General features: G+C 45.8%; 1 protein-coding gene and 1 long non-coding RNA gene across 2 annotated transcripts in view; both read right to left on the bottom strand.

Moving 5' to 3' along the window:
- Nucleotides 1–25854, bottom strand: part of COBL (cordon-bleu WH2 repeat protein) — a 264114-nt gene that overhangs the window by 32954 nt on the left and 205306 nt on the right. The gene's annotated exons all lie outside the window — the stretch shown is intronic.
- Nucleotides 1785–25854, bottom strand: part of LOC148110443 (uncharacterized) — a 30941-nt gene continuing 6871 nt past the window's right edge. Inside the window, exon 2 of the long non-coding RNA XR_015724080.1 lies at nucleotides 1785–24387. This is a non-coding gene — a long non-coding RNA (uncharacterized LOC148110443). The remainder of the gene's footprint in view (nucleotides 24388–25854) is intronic.

The following is a 25854-nucleotide window of genomic DNA, read 5'->3' on the forward strand; positions in this document are numbered from 1 at the left end:
AGTGATGTGGGCACCCAGCCCAGGCGAGGCCAAGGAGAGAGCAGCACGTGCAAGGGCTCAGAGTCCTGCGAGCGACTGCCTGCCACGCCCCTGCAGGAGCTGTCAAAGACGGCACCAATTTGGAGATAGGAAGGAACATTCTTGTGAGGCTCCAACCTGGCTCGGTGTGGTTTTCATGTCTGTCCTCAGTCAGCTCTGTCAGTCTGAGAGTCTTTGCTTGGAATCAGCTATCCTCACCTCACTCGCCCTGCCCCGACTTCACGTCTGTCCTCCGCTGGGCCGGTTTCTGCTATTAACCCTGTGAGCTGTAACATGTTTTGACAATTTCTGAATAAGATAATGGTGCAGGAGACTTGTTTTTTTCTTTATTGATAAACAGAAACCCAAAACATAAAAGCTTGCAGCTGCTTTGGCTGTCACGAGATTGGGGCCCTCCAGGCCCTTCTCAGTGTCCCTCACCTCCGTCACTCAGCCCCTGGTTCTGTGAAGCCAGTGGTCCAGGGACCCCAGCCTGAAATCCAGAGGCAGCTGGATCAAGAGCCGGAATCCCACATTGAGGTCCAAGTTCGACTCTGAACTTGGAACAGCCTTTCTTTCCCCTTTCTATAAAATAAGTGGGTTCTGATGAGCTCTAAAATCCCTTCTAGATACAGAATACTATCATTCTCTGAAATCCCAAATCAACATGTAAGATGTAAACATTCTTCGGACAATTGACTGGTGACTAACTAGGAATCGTAAAAGGAATACGACATTGTCGATACCCCTTCTGCTATCTTCTGTCAGCCCTAAAAGTGCAGCTCATGATTTTTGAGTTAATTAATTCTCTGGCAAGTTTGCTCTTCTCTTAAGGCGTGAACACCCTTTTGGAGCTAAAAAGTAATGGCAGGATTTTTGCAAATGTGAAAAACACTTAATTTGTCATTAGCAGAAGCCTGATACAAATTTGTGATTAAGTTCTCTTCCAAATGAACAGCCACAGAACCCAAATAAGGAACACTAACCCTTTCATTGTCCTCCACCTTAGTTTTATACTCTCATGATTCAAATGCCATTCAATCTAAATGAGCGCTTCAGGAAATTTCTCTAGCTAAGATGTAAGGAAGAAAATGCTAACTTCAGGCTCCCAATTCCTCAAGGTGAACACCATCGTGTTCCGTTCCATACTAGTTTCATTGAGTTTTTCTTTTACAAAGTCACCAAAGAAAATTTCAAACACTAAATATAAGGATCTTCCAAGGACTTTTGTAACAGATTTAGTTTTGAGTGATTTGATTAAATGCAAATGAAAGCTCGTGTATCCTATGATATTGCTTACTTGCTGGTCATTACCAAGGGAGACTTCCCAAGGGTCACTTCCATCACATTGATATGGACCAGAGAAGAAGTCTCACAGGATTCTTCCCCATCTCATACTGATGCCTACGGTTTTGGCACGCCATTCATAGCCAATAAGCAATGCTCATCCTTTCAGCTCTATCTACTGTGATTTAGTTCCCTATGTTCTAGTTACTGGGAATAAAAGGAAAAATAAGGGAGCCGCTAGCAAAGTGCTCCGAACCAGTGGTCCAAACTGATAATCAGTGCACGTCAGTAATTTTTGTCATATACATTCCCCAATAATTTTGAACCACTATATATTTCTAACAGCTTTAATTGACACCTGAAAATTTCCATCATGAGTTCAATGGGTTGCAACAGATGTAATTTCTGCTGCATTGTAAATATTAATACTTTTAAAAATGTTTTTTTTCTTTTTTTTTTTTTAGAGAGTGTGAGAGAGAGCATGGGTGGGTTGGGGGGAGGGGCAGAGGGAGGAGAGAGAATCTCAACCCAGCTCCATGCTCAGCGCAGAGCCTGATGCAGGGCTTTATCTCATGACCCTGAGATAATGACCTGAGTCGAAATCAAGAGTCGGACACTTAGAGCTGTCTGAGCCACTCGGGCGCCCCAAAATTGTTTCCATTTTAAAATGTAATCAAAGGAATCTGAACGTGACAGTATTTTGACGTCCAGAAGCCCCCATGTAACAAGGAGTGAGCAAATTCTCTTAACAGGCCATGTTTCAGAATGTTTCATTTTTCTGGACCTGATTTCTGTTCCACAATGCCACAGCATCTCGTGTTATCTGAACTACTTTACACTTGAGAGTTGTTTTTTATTAATCAGATTTCTTTGTATAAAATATGTATATAAATTAATTGTTATTTCCTCTCACCATAACGTGGCAGTGTTAAATTCTTTCTTGACATGGAGTGGTTATCACTGTGATAATTAACTGAAAGCAGTCAATACAAACGGCATAAATATTTTAGAAATTTTGACCCTTGTTAAATAAAAAGGTAAAATTTCGTTGAAAGTGCCTCTCATAGTGAGCTAGGTGAGACTTTTATCAATTAATTCCTTTAAAATGACTGTATTATTTATCACTAGCTTGAGGTGGGGTTTGCCATAAACAGCAGCTCATATTTTTCATTCTTACTGGTATTAAGCACCAGGAAGCCTCGTTCACATGAGTAAGTAGAGGTCAATTAAGCCTTTAAACTCTTCCCCTGGCATATATCACATAATTGATCTGTCACAAAATTTATGCTTGATGAGCTGTAAGCCAGTGACTCGATTCTTTGTCAGTTTGGTTGGAAAGAAGACTTGGAAATCACCTGATGCTCAAAAGGATCTGCTGCAGACCTTGGACTTCTTACCTGCTCAGCCCTCCACCAAGAATTCCAGTTGTCCTTTCGCCAGGCACCAAGAATAGGTCTGCCCATCTCAGGGAACGGCACCCAAGTGGGATGCCCGATGGCTGAGTGCTACACCTGTCTTTTGTGAGGGAGGAGAAGGGGCTTCCTACAAGTGGAGTCGGGGGAATGCTGGCACTGAGGCTGTCCCCAGGTGAGCTCCCAGGCACCTCACTTGCAAGAACAAATACAAAAATGGAGGCATAACTTCTGGGAATGCATTCCCTTGAAAAGTCTTGGTGTTTTTCCAGGGAAATGCCTCCCGCAGGTTAAAACCACCGGCACACACAACACAAGTCAGTCAGGTTAAGAGCCGCGGTGGGAAGCACATGGAGACTGCCCCAGGAAAACAGAAGTAGAGAGGACGTGAAAGGCACCACTGAACAGGGTCTTGAAACAAGCATGGTGTGGGCAGATGGACGACAGAAGGATCAAAGAATGCGCAGATGCAAGGAAACATGAGGCCAAACAGGAAATGTCAGGTTCTGTCAAAAGTGGTTGGGCTCTATGGTGTCTCCTGGGCTGCATGGCAACATGGCCATGTGGGGGTACCTGTGTGCAAATGCTCCGGGGGAAGAGAGTGAAGAGGTAGGGTGTAGAGGAGACCCTCTGTCACCAGCATTACATGGATCTGCCTTAACTGGTGGCCCTAATCCTGCCTACCTTCTTTCCCTCTAGTTAATTCCTTAGGTAGTTTGCTCAAAAGTTTAAGGTGTTCATTCCTCTTCAAAATGACAGCTTCTTTAGTTAGATGGGCACTATTTAACATTTAATTAACATTAGTGTTCTTGTCCAAAAGCCCCACAGACCGGGGCCTCTCAAAGACACTGCGTGATGTAGGTAACAGTACAGCCAGTTCACTATAGAGCATTATTGTGCACACACACACACACACACACACACACACACACACACACTTCTTCAAGAAGGCAGGATAATGAAGACTTTGAAGGCACCTGTGGATATAAAATAGACCTGGATTCTCTTAAGAGTCAAGTCATATATTCTTAGTATCAGTCAACCCATATTTCTCTAGAGTCTAATCTTAGAATTCTGATGTGCCCAGAGAAATGGGCAGAGAAAATTTCAATTTCCACCACTGTAAGGCAGGGCTGTGTTGCAATCACTGTTCTGTTTAGACATATACAGGCAACAGATACTGCTTTTGTCTGTCCAGCACTGTCCCCCTCCCTGTTAGTGCTAAACGAATTCCTCCTTTCTGTGGATAAGCTATTTCTCAACATCTGGGAATATCTAACAGTGACCCCTATCTACTCCCGGCCATGGAGCGTGGGCGTGAAATGAACCAAAATCTGGCCAATTTAAACTGCACATAACCGTGGAGTCAAAGAAGGGCACTTGTCCTAAGCTGGACAAATCAAGGCCTGTCTCTGGACCTTCCCACCAGAGATCCTGGGGAAGGTGGTCTCATTGGGCTGGAGTCAATGGAACTGGGGAGTCTGGGATAAGTGGCAGTCACTTGGACTAGCACATAGAGAGAGCTTGTCCACAGATGGGGGAAAAACACAGTCCTATGACAGTAACTGGGTACCTGGACTCGGTCATGACCTTAATGAGGATTCAGCTCTTGGAATTCCCAGTTATGTGAGCCAAAAAACTCCCACAAAAACCCATTTTTCTTAACTAGTACAAGACATGTTTCTGTCTCTTGGAACTAAAGAGTTCTGTCTAATCAATGTGTAAATTGCCCTGATATTTTCATAAATACACCTATAATATTTATTAAATATAAATACCATGTTATATGTTTACTATAATTAGATACATTAATACATTTATTAATATAATAACTAGACACATAAAATATATAAGTATATAATTTAAATATATCATATACAAATAATTATAACATAATTATAAGTATAGTATGTAAATATAGAATATAAATTAAAAAATATACATCTATTTTACATTATGGGGTTTCCATTACAGGACCTTCTATGAAATGAGACAGTTGCCTACCACACGGTTCTCTTTTTTATATTTATTTTCCATTATTTGGATTACTTGTTTCTGTAGTTGTACTTTCAAGACAATCTAATTGGATCCAGTTTACTCTCTAAGCCTGCTTGTGTCTGAAGATTGTCTTCACTTAATCCGCATCCTTGACAATCGGTAAGGCTAAATCCAAGCAAGATTCAGGTCACAATCTTTCTTCAAGACTGTATCCTCAGCCCCTTCTTCTCTGCCATGCCATCCTGCCTCACAGATGAGGACCCACAGGCTAGCATGGTTTTTTTTGAATTGTCTATAACCTTCTCTCTCAAAGCTGGTAAGAGTTTCCTCTTTATTTGTGAATATCAAAAATTTCACCACGATGTGTCTGTATTTCATTTCCAGAAACTTTTGGATGTTCTTTTATTCACTGATTTATTCACCTACTCTTGTTTTATGTATGTGATAATCTATTATAATTCTGGAAAGCAATGACAAAAAATATTTAAAGTTCTATTCTGTTTCCTAAATTAACTCTACTTCCTTTGGTATTAGTTTTTCTGATCAATTTGTTGCCCCTCTTTCATGCATCAAGAAAAAAAAATTGTTTAGTGATTCTTGACTGCTTTTTTTTTTTAGGATTTTATTTATTTATTTTAGAGAGACAGAGAAAGAGAGAGTGTGGTTGCCAGCAGGGGGGGGGGAGCAGAGGGGGAGGGAGAGGGAGAGGGAAAGAATTTCAAGCAGACTCCACACTGAATGCCTGACACAAGGCTCGATCTCTTGACCACAATATCATGACTGGAGTTGAAACCAAGAGTCAGACACTTAACAAATTGAGCCGTCCAGGCACCCCTCTTAACTGCTTTCATGTGTTTAAATGAGGGTATCAGTAACAGTAGGGAGTGGATTTCTTTCACACATATGAACATCACTGTTTCCTTAGGATACAATAGAAAGCCCCATGGCAATTGGGCTAGGCAGAGCTCCATGGGGCAGAGAGGGAAGTGACCTTGTGGGGAGGACTCCATTGGGATGAGGTATGCAGTTTCTCTCAGCAGCCATAATGGTTGACTGTCCTTCAACTGAGTGCAGCCATCTTAAAACTGAAGTTTCATTATGTTGTCATGTGCCTGTTTTAGCAAAGAGTGACACAGGATTCCTCCTTTACCCTGATGTCTGGCTTTAAGGGTCACCTAAAATATTAGACCATTGGCTACTTACTCAGAGAGTATAGTCCAACACTGACATTTGAAAGTCCTACAGTGGTAGTTGGGTGTTGACATACTGCACTGTTCAGATGGATATTTACCTACCTCCAATTTAATCCAATGCCCTCTTCAGTGTGGATATCATTATTCCTATTTTGCAAATTATAAAAGAAGCCCCAGCCAACAAATTATTTCATCTATCCCTGAGGGTACATGTTGCAGAAACTTACTCTGCCAGGCCCATTAAAGGGGCAAGTCCATTCAAAATCACACAAAATCACCTGTTAGGCAAGAGCCAAATTAAGGTTCTTTCACCAAGAATTTTATGGAGAATCTCTACATGTAAACTTTTCTAAGTGAAGAAGATTTTCTTCCATGTCCTATGGAACAAACCTTGATTCCATTCATCCAGGGATTTCAGTATATTCTAAAGTACCTTTGAGAAAAAAAAGCTCAGTCCTTTCTTACATATATATTTCTGGGGCTTCGTCTCTGAAGGAAGTGTGTACTTCATGCCGGCAAGAACAAAGCTGATGCTTTAGTTTTCATCATCAAAACAGAAACCCTGTCTCCAGGTAGTCTAGAATATTAAAGCACATGAATTGTATTTAATCAACACCTCAGAAAATCTGATGTTCAGGGACTTTCCAAGTTGCCAAGGGACTCAATTTTGAATTGACTATGAGTCAGGTCTGGCATGAAGCATAGGTGAGTCATTTGCCATCTCAGATAGGCAATCTAAGAAAAACACTGTCCATTTCCTCCGCTAGTTTCTTCCACGATCTATCCCTTATCACCAGTACTCTAGAGAACAAAATGTGTGGTCTACTTTTGCTTAGCTTTCTGGAACGTCCTGTTCAGCCACTGCTACTGACTTAAGGTTGGCATCAAAGTAACCGAATGGGGAACTTTTTTGCAGTCTTATGTAGAGCTGTTGTAACCATCCATTATATACGCGGTCTTTCATAAAAGTAACCATTTTAATTTTTCCTAAAATTTAGATTTTTCCCCCCGTTTTGATTAAATGAATGTGTCGTGTCGTTTGACCAAGGGTTCTCCCTCATCTTCCTGTCCCCAGGCCCCCATCCTTTGGTTGTACCAAAATGTGGAGATTAGTGAGTACAGACAAAATTGTCACTGCAATAAACACCTCAGTAGGTGTTTTTAGAAAAACTAAACAGAAAAAGAAAACCCTTTGCTTTTTTTCTTTCTTTCTATAATGCATGTTAGATTACAAAGTTCTTTCTCGGTCAGCCTGTCTTTCTGTTTCCTTACTGATGGTTTCTGAAGTTTTACCATCTGTAACATCTACTAAACATATTAACACTTCCAGCTGATGGGTGTAAGAATATCTTTTTTCCTTTCTTCTCTTGGTGCTCAGGCCTAGAGACCTGAGGAACTCCTGCCCTCCTTGCTCTGGTGGCTGGCTGGGATCATCAAGAGACTAAAGTTTGGGGCACCTGGGTGGCTTGGTTGGTTGCGTGTCCAAGTCTTGGTTTCGGCTCAGGTCATGATCTTAGGGTCATGAGATCCATCCCCACATGGGGCTCTGCACTTAGTGGGGAGTCTGCTTGTCCCTCTCCCTCTGCTTCTCTCCCGCTCACTGTCTCTCTCTCTCTCTCTCAAATAAATGAATAAAGTCTTAAAAAAGAGAGAGACAAAGGTTTTTCTGTTGGGTTGAGGCTACTGTAATATTTTTCCCCACCCTGGACTGACTGGCCCACAGGGTCTTTCTGAATTTTTCCCTTGGCATCTCCCTGTGCTAGTGGCTTATTCTTTCCACCCCCTCATTTCGAGGAGGGGGTCCCCTGAGAGTCTCCTTGCTCTTTTATTCTGTGACTTCATCCTCATTTTCAGGCCAATATGATTTCATTTACTCTCTTGCAAGCTCAGCTATGCATTTAAAAGGACGTTCGTTATGCAAGTTCCAGCACCTGGAGATGCTGTTTAGCAGAAGGGGTTTTCGGGTCATTTTGCCCATGATATTGTCGGCAACGTAAGGAACCTCAACTTAATTTAACTTAAAATGTGTTTCCCACCCACAGTCTTTCTTGTCTCAGCTGTCATCTTGTCCCCCAGTTTCCAGGCTCAAAACCCTTCTCCCCTCAGGGAAGAGCAAACAACTCAGAGGCTCAGCCGGAGAGTGGCACAGGCAGATGGAGAAGCAAGAGAGGGTACCTTTGTTAAGCAGGGATGTGAGGAAGGTTCCACCAGGAGAGGCCACTGAATATCTGATCTCAGGGTTGGCCATCACATGCATTTCCAACTTGATGCATTTACTCCTGCTCAGAAAATGACTTCTCTTTCCTCTTGAAAGTCTTCATCCCTTTGGGGCAGCTTAAGCTCTCCCTCCTCCATGACCTTGGTGTTCTCCAGCTGCTCTGGCTCCGAGGACTCTCCCGGCCTCGCAATGCCCACACCACCATCATACTGTGTCTCGCAGCTTGGAGGCATGCCCCTCAGGAATGCAAGACCTATTCCTCTGTCTACAGTGGCAATGAAGGCTCCAGGAGGCGACACAGGTAGAGGAGACAGCAGGGCACAGAGTCAAGGCTGAGACATGGCAGCTGTGATTACCATCAGCAGACAGTGGGCCTCACTGGACCACTTAGCTGCAGGCATCCGAGTCCCCTGGGAGCAATGGTTCTCTTGGCCTGCATCAGAATCCTTTGGAGGGCTTGTTAGAATAGATAGCTCAGCGACCCCTTACTCCGGAGTTTCTTTCTTTCTTTTTTTTTTTTTTTTTTAAGATTTTATTTATTTATTTGACTGAGATAGAGACAGCCAGCGAGAGAGGGAACACAAGCAGGGGGAGTGGGAGAGGAAGAAGCAGGCTCATAGCGGAGGAGCCTGATGTGGGGCTCGATCCCAGAACGCCGGGATCACGCCCTGAGCCGAGGGCAGACGCTTAACCACTGTGCCACCCAGGCGCCCCTACTCCCGAGTTTCTGATTCAGAGGGTCTCAGGTGGGGTCCCGGGACCTGCACTGCTCACATGTTCCCAGCAATGCTGAGGTTGCTGTCCACGTCTACATGTGGGGAAGTGCTTCCTCCAGCCCCTCATGGGCCACCTGGCCAGCTGGGGCTTCTCCCCTTGCTGAGCCACAGCTGAAAACAGTTCACGTCTAAGCCAGGTGGCTTCCATCCTCTGCCTCCTAAAACCTCTTCATGGCTGTGTTTCAAAGACAGTGAATCCTCCCACAAAAAGAATGGAGGTAATGAACAGACTCCTTAAAAAACTCCCATTCAGGGCACCTGAGGTGGCTCAGTGGGTTAAGTGTCTGACTTCAGCTCAGCTCATGATCCTGGAGTCCCAAGATTGAGCCCCACATGAAGCTCCCCCCTCAGAGAGTCTGCTTCTTCCTCTTCCTCTGCCCCTTTCCCCGCTTCTGTTCTCTTTCTCTCTCTCTCTCACAGATAAATACAATTAAAAAAAAAAAACAAACAAGCTTCCCTTCAGTTCCCGATCTCAAGATACAGGGGTGTTTTGCCCCACAGAATGTTGTCCACAAAGTTAAAAGTGACACCTTCCTCAAAACAGCAGGGAGGAAAGAATTACTTTTGGAAATTACATGAGAATTTCGGAAAGACAATGAGGAAGTGACTTACAAACACAAAACACATCCCACGTGGTTGTAAACTATGACAATAAGAAGAAAAGAAATCACATCGGGGAGGGGTGAGGAATTGGTGGGGGAAGGACAGGTGTGCGGGGCAGGTGCTCCTGGAGTCCTGATCTAGGGCAGGAGGCACCGGAAAGGCAGGGAAACAAAACTCCAAAGTCACACACGTGGAAAAGGTTGTCATAGACCTAGGGAGAGGCACCTGGACCAGTTACCTGGGAAAGAAGCCTCACCAACGACAGAGTGAAAGCACGAGTCCCCAAGGATCTCGGTGTCACATTTCTGCATCACCATCTTCCCTGACAACATCCGCCCTGTCGCTTACCTGGCCAATCTGATTATTTCTGCCTTCCTGATTATTTGTAGAAATGGCCTGATGTTTGGGACCGACTGAGTAGGGCAGACTATAAATGTGGCTTATTCCAACTACTACCTGGGTCTGGACTAACGTGGAAAACAAATTTCTAATACTGAGAAGATACACTCACAGGTGCTTGTTTCAAGATAAGTTCCCTACAATAATTTTTAGAAATCATAAAATGGTAACATGCCGTCAAAAGTGAGTACTTATTCCTTATAATGATCATCATCTATCATTTTAGGAAACTTACGTACAACTGTTTTCAGCCTCGTCCATAGTCAACAGACCGCAAAGCCAGTAAATTCAATGTTTCACACACAAACCACCTGTCTATCTCGCTGTTACAGTGGCCCCAAATAACTTGGCTTTATTGGCCAGAAAGCACTCACCTCAGCAAAACCCACTGATACCTAAAATAACCTCCCCGGAGATGCCAAGGCTCCAGCCTCACTCAGCTCTTAGGATCTGCGGCTGGGATTCCAAGTTGGACGCCACCCCCTGGGGAGTGAGGGACCCATCTTGTCCTGGAGCCTGCCTCATGTCTTCCATCCCCCTCGGGCTTAGAGACACACCCCCTACAAAGGCGCCTTACCAGACTTGTTCTATTAGGATTCCTTGAGTTTTAAAATAAAACTGTTGCTGTTTCCTGTGGTATAGAAAGGGAAACTCAAACAATTGGAAAAAAAATAACCAATCATCCCCAAGATGACATTATGCTTGGTTGCTTTTCCTTCTTGCTTTATTTTTAAAAATGTTTTTATGATAAATACATAACAGATTTCTTTTTAAAAAGACTTTATATATTTATTTATTTAGAGAGTATGAGTCAGGGGAGGGGCAGAGGAGGGAGCATGAGAAACCCAAGCAGACTCCACACTGAGCACGGAGCCCTAAGCAGGGCTCAACCTCACAACCCTAAGATCACGACCTGAGCAGAAATCATGAGTTGGACGCTTAACTGACTGAGCCACCAGGTGCCCCTATATAAGAAAATTTCTTTTTTTTTTTTTAAAGATTTTATTTATTTATTCGACAGAGATAGAGACAGCCAGCGAGAGAGGGAACACAAGCAGGGGGAGTGGGAGAGGAAGAAGCAGGCTCATAGCGGAGGAGCCTGATGTGGGGCTCGACCCCATAACGCCGGGATCACGCCCTGAGCCGAAGGCAGACGCTTAACCGCTGTGCCACCCAGGCGCCCCTATAAGAAAATTTCTTAAATATCTGAAGAAAAGCAGATTGATCACCCTTTCATGTTTAAGTACTTAATTTATACTCAACTGATTGAAGATACTCTTTCCCACCTGCATCTTCTGTATCCATTAGAACAGCTATGGTCAGATTCAGAGGTGGCCTCGAGCAAATTAGTGCCTGCAGTCTGACTCTCTCGTGTGCAGATGAGAAGAATCACAATGCCTCGTTCAAGCACATGTCGTGGGGACTAGATGCCAAGGTGTAGGCAGAAAGTGAGGGCAGCACCTGGAACACACTGAAGGCTCCGTACGTGTAGCCATGAGTCTGTGGTTATGCTGACCTACCAGTCCACAGGCAGATGCGATCGTGGTGTCTCCCCAAACTGGCAAATCCAAGAACCACCTCGGTCGCATGGGGTTTCAGAAACCACAGTCTGAAGACTTTGAAGAACTTCCCTAAGGAGGGTGCACGTTCAAGCCCCAGGCCCAGGAGCCTGGGAGGCCAGCACAGGAGGAGATCCCTGCCACGGGACCAGCCCTCTGTCACGGGTGCCCTAGCATCAGGTGGAGGGTCCCTGGTTGACTGGGCCTTCACTGAGAATCTCTCTCTACTTTGAGCCATCTGACCACGGGGACAGCTCACCCTGGCATCTCAGTTCCATAGTGGAGGGCAGAACATTGGCCTAGCCAGGTGACAGGTGGAGAGGTTTGGAGGCAAACACACTTGGAGAACACTGCTGGCCATGAACCTTTGCAGACACCCATTTGTGCAGGCCTGAGAAGGTCAGCAGCAAAGAGCTTGACTCTACTTGCCCTGAGGGTGTGTCTCTGTCCTTCCACAGGGGCTCAGCCTCACCTTCCCTCTTGGGCAGTTCCTGCCCAGGCCCACCCTCCAGTCCAGGCTGCACCCCTGCCTCCAGCACTCACTGTGCTCGGTGAATCACCCCATGGCAGCTGGCGGATGAGGGAAGGTCATTCATGCTAATGTGTGAGATAGTTCCAGAGAGGGAGGGGGCATTGGTGAGTAAGTGGGAGCTCCTTTCTACCGCTCCCACCTATCTGGTCCATGCACTTTGGCTCTGTCGTCAGCACAGATCATCCCCGCAGACTGCCTGACAGGACTGTCATCTACCTGCCATTTCTTCTAGCTCTGGGGAGATCCCCTGTGGCCTGTCCTCCAGGTCCCCTCTGGAGGTTCAGATGGATTCCTTCCCTCTGGTTCTCCCGGCCCTTTATTTGCACTTTCATCTCAACAAGCCCCACCCCTAAGGGAGAGCACCCTGGCTCCTCCATGTCCTTGTTGGATGCAATGCCCATGCTTCAATCCAACGTATCGCACAAACGCTCCGTGGGCATCGCCTTCCTGACGGACACCTGCCTCAACCTGGCTGGATGCCGACAGCCCATCTCGCCTTAGGCACGGCCGGGCACTCTGAACACCGCGCCACCCAGCTGCCCCCTGAGCACTGTCTCCAAGGCCGCCAAGCGCAGCCACACCTGCTCGGGCTGGCAGTCCCACGTCTTCATGGGTCAGATCCCCCGTGTAAAGGTCAGAGCCAAGGTTTCTGTCTGCAGGGAACTCGTTCATGAAGAGACAACGTTGCCCCCAGCTTTTCCAACTCTAAACACAAGTCCTGATTTTTCCATTCCCGGAAATCTCACTGAACTCTTTTTAGCAACAGGCAAGACCTCGGACCCTAAATAAATATAAGTACATTTGCCATAATTCCCCTGCATGTTTCTGTTACCCGCTCTTCTCTGGACTACCACATTTTAAATAATTAAAAACCACGTGTTCACATAATTTCTTAGCCCCATACACACAGGTCCACCACAAACAGATTTTTTAAGTGAGATCTTTTGTGAGCACTAAGGGATCTTTAAATTCAACACACACACACACACACCACTGTTTTTGCTGCACTGAGCATTGGGTAGAGGCGGATGGATTATTCATGAACGGTGATTTTTCCTGTTTTGCTTCTCTCACTTTCTCTCCAGGAGATACTGGATTTTAGGCCCTCATACAGTACTAACAGCACAGATTTGCACTGAAGATTAGCTGTCCCGAGGTGTTCCCTTGGGAGGGCGAGCGCATGTGGACCTTCTCTTGGCCCGGACTTCAAAACCAAAGCCCACGGTCTACAGAGAATGTGGAAGAGCGTGGATGCTCTGGTTCAAGTCTGGATCTGACTGTGAGGCCAAGGGGATCAAGTGGCTTGAGAAAGGTCAGCCGGCTCGTTGGTCATGCTGGGTGAGGTGGCCAGACCGCCCTGCGCTGTCCTTTTCCACGTGTGACTTTCTTACGACCAGCCTTAGAAATGGCGGGTCCTTAAATCTGCAGTGTCTTGAATTTTACGAATATCTTCAGTCATTTCGTCCTGGGGCAGGTTGAGTCCAGAGGGCGAAAGAGCTGGGGATTTTCTTAGTCAAAGTAAGCAGTGCTATATAAAATAAGATGAATTTTCTCAAGAGGCTTACTTGAGCGTAACTCTTAAAAAAGCAGACAGCTCAGAAGTGTACTGTGTGTCTTTTAGGAAAGGTATATTTTCTTTAAAGGTATATTGCAGGACAGCTGAATCTATGAGCTGGAATTCTGTCTTCACAGGCGCCCAGAGGCTGGCTCACCACTCAGGCCAGAAGAACAGGGGCCTGTTCCGTCCTCCACTCCGCCCTCTGGCTCAAGTTTGATTCCGTCTAATGAAGTTGAGCTGATCAACTTGGGTACAAGGTCCTCCTGTAGGTAAAGCTCTGCAGAGACAACTGTAACCATTAAATCTGGTGAGATGTGATTTTTCTCCACACATTTTTTTCTTCCTCATCCCGTCTGATAAAACAGGGATCCTGACCCAGTCATGCCCTGAGGGAGAACGTCTGGTGGGGAAAATAGGCTGTCTTTTGCTCAAGGACTCCTTCCCCTCTTCCTTTTCTGGAACATTCTGGGGTGTAGAATGATGTCTTCATACAACTTTGTACAAATCATCTCTAAAAATGCCTCCACTTCACAGAACTCAAAACCAGATGGAACTCTTGGGGTCCTGGATTCTTATGGGGGCAGAACAAGACAGTGTGTGCACCCCCTGCAGCTTGGGTTTGTTGAGTTCCCAAGGGCATGAAGGTATAGTGTCTCCAGGCCTGGCATTCTGGCGTGATCTGTGTTTCTGGCCCCACAATAGGACACATCCTTGGGCCCACTGCCTTTCTCATTTGTTTGCTGGTTTCCTGAGGACAGAATCACCTCAGGTATCAAACAGGTCATACCCAGGGGCTGGAGAAGAGTGCCGAGCTCGGGTCTCACCCCTGTAAGGCGTTATCCCCTCTGGTGACTATAGCCCTAATGAAAAGGGCTCATTGCCTTTCTTATGCTTTGAAACTGTTCTGAAAAGTACAAGTACGTTTTGCAATAGGCTAATGCACTACTTTAAGTCTATAAAACTGCAGTGCGGGTCTCTGACAGAGCGGCCTACTGGAACAGCAGACCCAGCGTGGCTGCTTGGGGCGGCGCAACCCGGTTCGTCTTTCTGCTTGCTTGCCTGCGGGACTGGTGGAGGTGGGAGGCAGATAAACCCAAGGACGCTTGCTTGGAGGCGCAGCTGCCGCTCCGAGTGACGCCTCCGTCATCTGTAGCTCCGGGCTGCTATCCCGAGTCACCGTGCTACCGCAGGGCAATGGCTGAAGTCCGAAGCCTGTGTGCGGGTGCTCCGGCTGCCTGCTGAGACTTGGAGAAGGTTTCCCATCAGCACCGGGGGTTTTCTGAAGTGGCCGATGGGAGCCACTCCAAGGGTCTCAAGTAAAGGAGACCCGTTTAAGAGCAGGCACACTGGCTCAGGTGATCCCAGAGGGCACCGTGGCCTATTTACTTCTGTTTCATCATCACACGGAAACATGGGCATTTGCTGATCTGCCAGCGGTCGAGGAGAACATGATCCTTTCCTTGTCAGCCACGGGCACGGCTCAACGTGTCCTGGGAGGCAGCTTGGGGCCCCGCTGGCACCAGGGACTCCGTCTTGGGTGCAGGGAGGGTGGCATGTGTGGGCCTGTAACGTCTGGCTCAGCTGTGCTGGAGGAAGGGACTGGCTGACCTCCTGAGAGCACGGCACCCCAGGGCACACACAGAAGTAACCCCAGTGGTGTTCTCACTCCCCCACGCTTGTCCAGGCTGCAGATGGCCTGGCAGCCCTCTAAAGGCAAGGTGAGGACATGGCCTCCTCCAGGGTGCCCTGGACGTGGGGGGGTACCTCATGGGTCGGGGACACTTCATTTTTCACAAGCTGTGAAAAGGTACATTTTAAGAAGTCTCTTCAAAGGCAATATGTATAGTCAACTAACATCCTAAGATAAAGGAGGGAGACGGAAACAGATTGCCTCATGTGTGTGAGCATATGAAGGAGAAAATTCAATATTTTGCTTAGGGCTTATTTGACAATACAACATTCACATTTTCCCTTTTTGTTTTGTTTTGTTTTTTTAAGATTTTATTTATTTATTTGAGAGAGAGAGAGAGAGCGAGAGCACAAGCAGAGGGAGCAGCAGAGGCAGAAGGAGAAGCAGGCTCCCGACTGAGCAGGAAGCCCGACATGGGGCTCGATCCCTGGACCCTGAGATCATGACCTGAGCCAAGGGCAGATGCTTCACTGACTGAGGCACCCAAGTGCCCCTACATTTTTTTGGCTTTTTAAAATGAGGGCTTGAATTACTTTATCGCTTCAATTTGACTGGAGCAGGGACCCAAAGTGACATGCCTATGGGGTCAGGGACCATCTGTGAGGGATGGAAGTAAGGCCAGGTGTGGGAATGGGGCAGAGAGAGGAGTCCGTGTCCATCTAAAATGAGCAGCTACTGCTGCGTCCCGCACTTTCTTTCATGAGGAAAACTGATGTTGCCATATCTATTTTTTTTTGAAAGAGCAGAAATTAAGATTTTTAATGCACGATCTCCTGCATTTTAAACGCTGCCCACTTTCACAATAGTTAAGATTTGCTGAGAGCTGGCCATCAATCTGAATGCTTTAGAGGTACCCACAAGTGGATTTCTCAAAACCACATTTTCTATCGAGATAAAAGTCAGGCACAGCGAGCAAGGTGGGTACATCGGCTCTACTCTGCACGCCCAACTCCTGTGCTCGCGGAGCGGACCTGGTTGGACTTCCTCAGCTCCAGGATGCCTGGGACATGGACCACAGCCATCCAATCAAACACGGGAACCCTGTCCTCCTTGCTGGCGATTGGTCTGTGCATTCTAGCGGCAGCCAATGGGTGCACAGCACTCCCAGGGCCACGGTAATTGGTTCAGAACGCTCACTCATGCAGGCGTTTGGGTTAAGAGCAACCTATACGTTTCATTGTGGCTCAACCGACTGAGACACCCAGGCACCCGTAAATGTTGTTTTTAATCGCAACTAAAAAAAGAAAAACCCTACACACGGACTCAGCAGTTTATGCAGCCGACTGAGAAGGCCCTGCGTGGGTTGAGCAAAGCCTGAGGCTGCCAGGCCTCGGAGCAGAGCCTGACCCGTCTGCCACCCAGCCCCTGACCTCGTTGGTTAACGCGTGGGCCCCATTTCCTCGAAGCCCTCCCAGTGCGGGAAAAACCGGTGATAACACGGTAACTTTGACTGTAGATAGAATTCATTACATTAGACCTGCGTGAATAACACTAATTTCAGGAGCAATATTTAGAAGTGGTTATGCCTAAAACATCTTCACAGCAGTAATATGCACACAGAAGGTGGAGGGAAAGCGAGAGGATGTGTTGTGTTTGTTAGGAATTATCTCCAAAGCCCTGGTATTTCTGAGGCAGCTAAGAGACTAGACAGGTTTGGTGTGTGTGTGTGTGTGTGTGTGTGTGTGTGTGCATGCACGTGTATGCACACTCACTAATGCCTAAAAGATTCAGGTGAAAGCTGATGGGTGTGTGGGGACAGTGGAGGAGGAAAAGGATCAGGGACATTTTATTTGGGGACGGTGGAGAAAACTGGAGCCCCAGCTCCTGTGTGGTGGGAATGTCTCCTGTCCCGCCTTCAAAGGTGCTATTTGGAAACAAGGACAGGGGTGTGATTGAGCTGCAGATACTCCATGGAGAGGATGAAATTCAAAGCTGGGGGAGAGACAGGACACGCATGCAACGGTGGCCCACTGGTGGCATTGGGACAGCATGGGCCATGGTCTGCTTTGGGCAAACTGGGCACAGCTGGACAGAGAGGCAGCGAGGCCAAGCCTGGGCACTACCCTGCCTCCTGCTGTGGGCACAGCTCAGACTCCGCAGCCTGTGTTGTACCCGAAGCAAACTCCCAGAGTAAGCAAGGCTGACTGGGCTGAGTGGTGTTCCCTCCACATTCCCATGTCCAAGTTCCAACCCAAAGTACCTCAGAATGTGACTGTATGTGGATGAGGCCTTTGAAGAAGTGATTCAGTTAAAACGAGACCCTTAGGGTGGGTCTTGACCCAATATGACTGGTGTCCCCATGAGAAGAGGGAGACACCAGGGTGTGTGCCCACACAGGAAAGACCACCTGCCGGCACAGGGAGGACATGGCTATCTGCAAGCCAAGGGGAGGGACCTCAGGAAACCAACCCTGCCAGCACCCTGACCTTGGGCTCCCAGCCTCCAGCAGGGTGAGGCGTGACTGTCCATTGTTCAGGCGGTCTGACTGTGGGGCCCGAGCAGCCTCAGACACCAGTGTATGAGCTGCTGTGAAGAAAATGCTAAAGCAGTGGGCATTCTAGTACAATCTGTGACCCTGAGGGGCACTGACACGAGGTCGCTGTCTGGATGGTCTCTGGGGTCCTCCAGCTTCCTTCTGTGCTGCCCTCCCCCCGTGATGTTTTTGTTCAGCTCCATCCTTGCTCTCAGCAGTTTTCACAAACACCTCTGCTCTTAGCTCTCGGCCTTTGGGGTGAGCTTCTAGCAAGAGAGACTACCACACCAGTGCAAACAGTAGCTGATGCTGTCTGTCCTCTGCAGACACACAGACCAAGCTGCAGCGTTCCAAATCCTGCCTGATGTTAACCTGCTCTTGCTTCTGGCCTCTGACAAATTTCTTGTCACCTCTATGCCTCAGTTTCTCCTTTGTAAAATGGGAATGCTAGCAATAGCACTGCCCTTGACAGGGTTTACGGACAGACAGGCAGGGGGTAGTTCTTTCCTCTCTGGGGAGGGAACCAGCAAAGACCAAAGACCAAGTCTCCTCCGCAGGCCAACCCTGCCAGCCTCTGTGCTGTCAGCATGGGCAGAGGCTCCTTCCCCTGCAGGTGCTTTCTGGCTGGCCAATAGCCAGGGGGGTTCAGGTGTGAGTGCTAAGGACAGATGAGGAATGCAGCTGGAGATCACTCGAGCTGTACGGGATTTCTGTCCTGTCCATAGGTGAGTGCCCATCTTGACCACGAAGAGACCACATTCTCCTTAACTCTTAAGTCAGGCACTGAAGAAGACCTGGCCTTCCGGGAGGGCTAAGTGGTCAAGGTCACATCCTTGCAGAGCGCACGTGGGGCTGAGCCCGCATGCCATTCTGACCTCAGGTATCTGAAGAGTGGGTGCCTGGTGGATGAATGAATGGACAGAAGGGCAAACAGACACAGAGGGACAGACTGAGATGCAGATAGAGATAAATACTAACACACACACCAGCCATGTCCACTATGTTCCTGTTTGGATCCCGTCATCACACCAGCAACAGTGAGCGGGGCTGCATGTCGGAGCCCAGGCTCTCCTCAGCTCTGTGATCCTGGGCAAGTCACCACACTTTTCTGGCCTTCCCTTACCTTCTTTGTAAACAGAGGGGGTTCAGCCCTATGAGCACAGTCCCTGAAGTCGGCTCTGAAACTCAAGATTGGCATAAACTTAAAGCCCTGATGATTGTTACTTGTAACTTTGTTTCCATTTTCCCTACCACTGTCCAATGATGGGATAATCAGGGCTCCCCCTGGTGGTTGAAATAAGCGGGGACAGACACCTGTGGCCCCAGAAGCTCCATCCTGGCCATTAAGCCCCCCATTGGCTGCTTGCTAACCTAGGGGAGACAGGTGGGGAGAGCAGGTGGCTGGCCCCTGAAAGCAGCCAGTGCCTCCCTCGCCTCCCCTGAGATGGGCGGCTGGACACCTTGGGGCTAAAATTCACCGGGTGTGTGGCTTCATGCACACACTCATGCGGCTCGCAGGAGGAAATTACACAGTGGAGAGCAATCTTTTTGTTTCCTCTTGAAAATGTAGATAGAGGAGACATAGTTCAGCAGCACCTGTGTGCATGAGAGTGTGTGTATTGACATTTCCCAGATAATGCATTCAAACTACCGCTTTGACTAAGAGTGTTGTGACTGGTTTTCCCTCCTGTCAGATCGATATGTAACTAACGCTATTGTGGACGTCATCAGTTCCAACACTTGATGCTCTACGTTTTAACAATTACCTAATTAAGTATAGGAGAGCTTTGCTTCTCAATTGACTTAGGATTTTGGCTATTAAATATCATATTTTGTTAGCTTTTTTCCCATTAGATTTACAGAACTGTTGTAAGGTTATCTGAGTAGTTAAGTATATGATGTTTCATTTGTACACACACACACACACACACACACACACACACACACACACACACACAGATTAAAAACAACCACAGAGGGACACGGGGAAGCCGGGAGGCTGCTGGGTGTTTACTGTCTTGGTTGTGTCAATGTTCACAGGCGTATACAAGTTTCTGTGTGTGTGTGCCAATTACATGTCGGTAAAACTGTTGAAAAATAAAACATAAAAACTACAAAATCTCATCAACTTTCTTCCTCTGCTTCAACTTGCTGTATTCAATGGAGACTTACTGGAAATTCAATGGAGTTTCGCTACTAGAGACTAAAAATCTCAATTCTAAAACCATTTACTGTTCTTTTATATTCACCGAACTTAATGAACCGTCTTCACACATAGCTTATCTGTCACTGACTTGGGAGCCCCCGCCCTCAGCACACCCTGGTCGTCAGCAGGGTACTGCTCTGTCCTTATTCATGTGACATCAGCAATGAGAGGGACAGGAAAGGGGCTGGCACCCCACAGAGGCAAGCGCTGCCTTCCAGCACTTCCCCTGCTGGCTGTGTCAATGCTGTGCCTGCAGGGGCCGACCTGGGGCTTGCCTGCGTCAGAGAAGATGGGACAGAGAAACACAACTGAGAATGAGGTTGGAAATCCAACACTGCAGGGATTGGGCAGAAACGTCAATGAGAGAAACGGGCTGGAGGTACAAATGCTCTTTACTCCCACCAAAAACGACATTGCTCATTTTTCCTGAGATGGCAGCTCTATGGGTTTGTGCTTCATCTGTCCACTTTGGTCCACACACAGTATGGATTCTGAGTGCAAGACACAAACACGTTCCCGTCTATTCCCTTATGGTAAAACAGCAGCCAGAGACTAATGAAAAATCAAAGGATCCCCAGGGTGGTGGGGCTGTGCAGAGGATGGGGTGTGCAGTGCGGGGCGAGCTTCCAGCCTTGAAAGAAGGGGAGACAGTGCAGAAGGAAGGCTCTTGACACATTCCAGAGGCAACAGAATTTTGGGGCAAATCTAACTTGATATTGGCAACTCCACTCATCCATTTTCTCTTTTTAATTTAGAACTTGTGCTATTCTGTAAGTCTTTATATTCCTCATTTACCAGTTCTTATTCACTCAAAACATGGGAAGATATGTGTTCTCATCAATGCTAGTTCTTCACGCGCCAAAGAAAAAGGGTGATGCACACCGGTCACTGTGTTCTGATTTAGGTTATATGATCGGGTATCCACCCCTCCCCCCCCAACCCCACTTTACTCCCTAAAGGCTGGACAGTGCATTTATTGCCCTGGAAACAACGTAGCCAGTCTAAATAACCTCAGAACCTTTCATCTCTTGTCACTTTTTTCTTTACTGAGGGAGATGGGAAGATACAACCTCCTGACATTTACACAGCTTCACCCTTAGTAATAAAAATTTATTATTTTCTTAGGAAAGAAAGAGAAAGGTTATAGAAAGTCTTGAAGGGCAAAATAAACACAGAAAGTGAAGATAAATGTAATCTCACAGTTTCCAGTGAAGAGTTTTGGGTAGAAGGGTTACCAATTCTGTGTTTGTATTGGTAACAAATGAAGCATGGGAACTACAAAATAAACCACAAATAAGCCGCAGAGAGCTCCAGGACTCGTTGCTTTGAAGACTGGGACCTTCGTCTTCACTGAAGCGTTTGAAGTTTGCTCGTTGTTGTTTTACCATGGTGACTATTAAGGGCCAAAACAATTTTGAGTTTTTCTCCTGATCCACATTCCTTGGATATGAATGATGAAGTAGTTAAAACACACGGACGCGCGCACACACACACACACACACTCACTACTCAGAGGGGACAGAAGTGCGCCCTGCGTGGATTAACTCCTGCAGGATGTAGAATTGGCTGACTCAAGACACCTTCCATATCTGAGTGCAAGGCCCTCACCTCCTCTTATCCGTTTGGAAGAGGTAATCCTGTTTCTATCACAGAAATGTGTATTTTGTGACAGAAAATGTTAGTCCAGATGTGGACATGTTTTGAATCCGAGTCCTTCACACATAGAAGTGGTGAATACACAGTATCAAGTTACGCACCCAAATCAACGAGAAAACTGTGATGGTGGGCAGTCGGTAAGCATCACCATGCAGGTGCAATGTGTGAGCGAGTATCATGGGAGCTAAAATAAAATACCAGTGAGTAAACTCTGTTAAGATTTCCCAAACTGTTTCATTTGCAAATAGGAACATTTACTTATAATTAAATAATTTTAGAATCTTCATAAATAGGACTGCATGAAATTGCAGCATGTCCCATTATGCATCACTGATATTGTCTGTGATGAAAACAGAAGGATTTATCCCAGTTGTTTTTGAAAAATAGCATAGAGCTAATTATTCTTTCACCTTCGCACTTGCTACAGAACTCCTACTCCTGAGGGGCTCCTCTGTCAACCAGCAGGTATATGAGCTAGTCGCCAGGTCTGCTTGATCTGTGTCTCTGCTTAGAAAATGGGAACAGCCTCAAATTTATTTTCTTTTACTGTAACTCTTGATAGCATGTGTCGCAATATGGACCAGAGACACAGTTTTCCTGCTGACTTCTAGGGAGAATGAATAACCCCCAGGAGGGTTGGGTTCTGAGGTGAACCAGAAAGGAAAACCTCTCTGAAATGCAAACACCTGGAATAAAAATGTTTCGCTGAGTTAATCTGATACCTAGAAGATTCTAATGCTGGCTAATCCAGTGTCATGACATATGTAGATATTGAAATCCTGGTCATGGAATTGCCCTGAATTTCCCCCAGCTGTGTATCAGGCCATCATGGTGAAAGAGAGCCCTGAGGTAAAATAAAAAATCCATGTCTTTGGCTAACTTTGTGGCCGATTCTATTTGCCATGTGAATTGGAGTAGCTCTATTGAGTTTGTTCCCCACGTCCACACGTCCACATCTATGTCCTCTTATTTTCAGTAGAGTTTGACATGTTTCTTTATATTTTATTCTTCATAACCAATAATTCTATGAGTAATATCACCTTTCCCTGGTCTCCTTTCTTAAGATTTTCGACTGCTCGTTTTCTTCAGCATAATAGCTACTTCTCACACAAATGCTCATTGTTGTAATTATATACAATCTTCTACAATCTTAATATCTGGGTGATAAATCTTGATGCTTTCCCCCAACATTTAGGTAAACATTACCTTTTCTTGTTTAGACTTTGCCCGCTTAATGATTTGAGGTCAAGTGATTGCTACTTATCAGACAAAAGTTCTTTATTTCAATGCAAAAAAAGAACACACACACACACACAACAAACAAAACAAAGACACTAACTTGTTCTCTCTTTCCTTGTGAGTAATTTCTGTAACTTTCTGGGCTTTTTTCCACCAATACATGGCACTAGATTGGTTCTACATACCTCTAGCTATTTATTTCTGTAAGCTCTAGCTTGTATTTCTTAATTATTAATACCAATATCAGCTGTGATCATTCCTACCTTAATCATCACTAATAGTTTGATTGTGATCAACCAGACGACAGTCATACAAGTAAAAAACACTCACTGATTCTTTTTTCTTACTTTGAGCAATAACATTTGAAAAAATCTGTTGGAGAGAAACACGATAAGCCTCTCCAGTTCAAGTGCATCTCTGCACAAAGATCAAAGTGGATCAAAGCAAGCAAGTCGTTCTCCATAAATCCTGAATCTTAACACTATCGTTCCCACCTGCTCTGTCTTAGGACTGCCGAGGGGACTCATTCTCAATAACTGGGTAGGTTTTCTCAAGATGAGAAAGGGATCTTGCACTCCAGAAAGAGAAGGCGACACACCCATGAGGACACGGTCATCGTGCCCTCGAACGTCTTTACCGCTTGGGCAAGCCTCCAGACTAGTGTTTATCCAATGGAATCATCATTACTTCTTTTCATGTGCATGGGGAGCCACAGGTAAGTGAAATCCAAGGGCAGAGGCCATGTGCTCTTCACTGTACTAGCCCTCAATGTTGGCACAATGCCTAGCCTCAAGCAAGTTCTCAATGTTTGGTGAATAAATGGGTCAATGGCTGAATGCATAATTAACAGATGAAGCGAGACACATCCTCTTTCCTCTGTTTTCTTCTCGTAAACTGTCTACATGGCAGAGAACACAGCAATAGGAAAATATGAGAAACATTTAAAAAAAGTTGTGTCCTATGTATCCCTAGATGTATGTACACGTGTGTGTATGTGTGTAGATACGTGTGTGTGAATATGTGTATATGTGTGTGTTTATGCGTGTATGTGTGTGTTGTGAGTTCCTACAGATTATATATATAATTCATGTATTTTAGGCACTTAGGTTTTACCAAGTAGACAGAATATTTCAGGTGTATCTAAATTGACTACACCGGTCACTCTGTGGACACAATCTACTTTAAATGGAGAAGATATTCTGCAACTGAGTATCAAATAAGAAAAATATGAATTAATAATGAATCAGAATAAAGCAAGGTCCTAATCAATGAAAGGGTAATTTTGGATAGGGCAAGGTCATCAACCTAGAATCTGCACAAAGTTTTACCTCCTATGAGGAAATGTGAACGTCGGTCACACAAGTCTCTGTTGTTTATGCATTTATACGTAAATTCTAGGGAAAGTAGACCATGGCGGTACAAATGAGCCCCTTCATGCCAACAGGTGGAAGAATAGAAGAATAGGAGTCAGGCTAGCAGAGGCAAAGGGAAAGTCAGAGGTACGGAGCTCCAGGAAGGGCCATCCATCAGAAGCGCTTGGCATGAGTAGGGAATGATGCGCAGCAGTAAACTGTGGGGGAAATAAATGGCAACATATGAACACAAACTGGCAAAGTGAACATCGCCATCATCATTCACCTTCCAGCCCCTGGAGATTTAACGCCTCCAAGACAGTGATGTCTCGGCTGCGTCTTATGATTATTATTTCTTCTGTTTCCTCCTCGTCTTTGTGGATGTCAGTTGTTAAAAAGGTCTACTGATCCAACATACACAGAGTTCTGTCCCTTGGAAGAACCGGATCATAAGCAGCACTGAGCTCACTGTTGTCTTTTAGGCTGTCAAATACAATTATTCGGATTTGCTACAACCTTAAAGACCTTGCATGCAGAGATGCTGGCCAGTAGGTAGGCAAAGCCAGTAGTGAGTATTTGGCAAAAAGTCCAAGTTACTTGCAGAGCTCCAGGGGAAAACAGATAATGTTGTTTCATGATGCTGTCCATGGGAGACAAATCCATCCTGACCTTGATAATGCCGTTCCTGAGCAGGGCTCAGGCATCAACCGAGAAAATATGGATTGATTTGCTGAGTTGGAGAAAGATCTCACCCACACATGCGTGTTGAGATCTACTGTTCTGAAGGAGCAAACCCTTTCAGGAGGCTTCTCAGTGGGGGACTGACCCATTTGAGAAATGGCCATTCCATGCAAGTAGCTTAAGCCTGTGAGGGTCTCAGGGATAGGGCTTAAGATACAAAAGGGCTGTGTCTGAATTCACATCATCTCAGACAAATCCTAAAACAATAATCTAGAAGACTAGTGTCACCTGGGGAAGGCTTCATTCCTATTCTACTCACTCTTGAACTAATAATGATATTTAACAACAATCCCAAAAAATCAAGCTGTATTCATTACTTATGCGAAGAACTTAAATTTGCATGAGTTCAGAAAGAAGTTCCTCATATATTTTGATGTTAAAAAAAAAAAAAAAAGGGTTTCCTAACCTGACTTCATGCTACAAGTTGAAGCTTCAAGAGACCCAGAGATCCGTTGAGACTATTTGTGCCAGCACAGGGCTTGGCAAACAGCTTGCGAAAACCAAAGATAAATTTGCTGTCAGTATTCCTACTTCAATTAGCTATTCCTTTGCAGGGGTAGATTGGTAAATGGTTAGGAAACTGCTCTCAGGAAAAAATAAAAGGGACAGATAGACCCATCAATCAATAGATTGGTGGATAAAGTTTTACTGATATAAAGCATGGATAGCACAAAATTTACAAGTGATAACAAAATATACGCTACTCTTTGTTGTAGATTCTTTTTGTTTTTAAACAGTGGGATTTATTTATTTATTTTAAAGATTTTATTTATTTATGAGAGAGACAGAGCAGGGGTAGGAGCTGAGGGAGAGGGACAAGCAGACTCCGTGCTGAGTGTCAAGCCTGACGTGGGGCTTGAACTCACCCTGAGATCACGACCTGACCTGAAATCAAGAGTCAGATGCTGAACTGACTGAACCACCCAGACGCCCCTCTTTGTTGT

The sequence above is a fragment of the Ursus americanus genome, chromosome 3 (assembly GCF_024610735.1).
Source record: "Ursus americanus isolate L20-20 chromosome 3, mUrsAme1.1.p, whole genome shotgun sequence".
NCBI lineage: Eukaryota > Metazoa > Chordata > Mammalia > Carnivora > Ursidae > Ursus > Ursus americanus.